This window comes from Rousettus aegyptiacus, unplaced genomic scaffold (genome assembly GCF_014176215.1).
Source record: "Rousettus aegyptiacus isolate mRouAeg1 unplaced genomic scaffold, mRouAeg1.p scaffold_m13_p_14, whole genome shotgun sequence".
Lineage (NCBI taxonomy): Eukaryota > Metazoa > Chordata > Mammalia > Chiroptera > Pteropodidae > Rousettus > Rousettus aegyptiacus.
This window is the reverse complement of record NW_023416289.1, coordinates 60916075-60917087: the sequence shown is the minus strand read 5'-3', so window position 1 is coordinate 60917087 and position 1013 is coordinate 60916075.

The following is a 1013-nucleotide window of genomic DNA, read 5'->3' as shown; positions in this document are numbered from 1 at the left end:
TAACAGTTTTATGTTCAGCATGATGCCTGACACTCTTTACTAATGTTTACGGAGAATTTTAAGATTCTCTCTACTCCGACACAATCTTAAGGAGGCTGAGCATTTTAGGCCAGAAACCGAAGCGACACGGAGCAGAGTCTGGACAGTCATGGAGCCACATCTGAGCGGGTAAAACACCCGGCCTGTTTCCTATTCACTCTGGGGGAGCTGCTTTTGGGGGTCTGTGAGTCCTGTGAGCCATCGACGGGGCAGGGGGCCTACAGTTCTAGTGACTCTGGGAAATTGAAGAGCTGAGGTCGGAAAGAAAGTTCTAGCAGGAGCAAACAAAGGGGCAGAGAGGTAAGAATGAAACATGAGAGTGTGCTAAGCTGAAGGGCGCCTCGGAGGTGGCAGACGGGGGTGGAGGGGAAGGGGGGGTGACAGGAAGGCAGAGGCCTCCGGAGTCAGTCCCCAGAGCAGCCAAAGGCATCCCAAACTGCCCTTGGTACATTACCGCCACCAAGAAAAGCAGCAGAGGCAGTTAGTGACGTGGTGACAAGCTGGCAGGTGGAGTTTGAGACAAGAAGCTCCCGCTGGAGGCTGTGTGAGATCGCACAGTCAACAGCACCTACCAGAGAGACGAGAAGTGACCAGTGCAACTGAGGACGGGGAGACACGAACCTGCGGTGGGAAGGCGAACCGGCCCAGGCGCTGGACAACCGGAAGGAGTCTCCTAAAAACGAACGAGCAAGCAAGCAAGCAGAGCTATCCTGTGACCCAGAAATTCCACTTCTGAGAAATTATCCAAAGATGATGGAAACACTCTCAGAAAGACAGCTGTGCCCGTTCACGGCGGCGTTATTTACAACAGCGACAGGCGAAGACAACCTAAGTGCCCGTCTGTGGATGAACGGGACAGAAAAGCATGGTTTACGCGACAGAACGGCATTGTCATCAACGGGAAGACATCCTGCCGTTCGTGACAGCACAGACGGACCCCGAGGGCAGCGCGGTGAGCGAAACAAGCCAGAGGA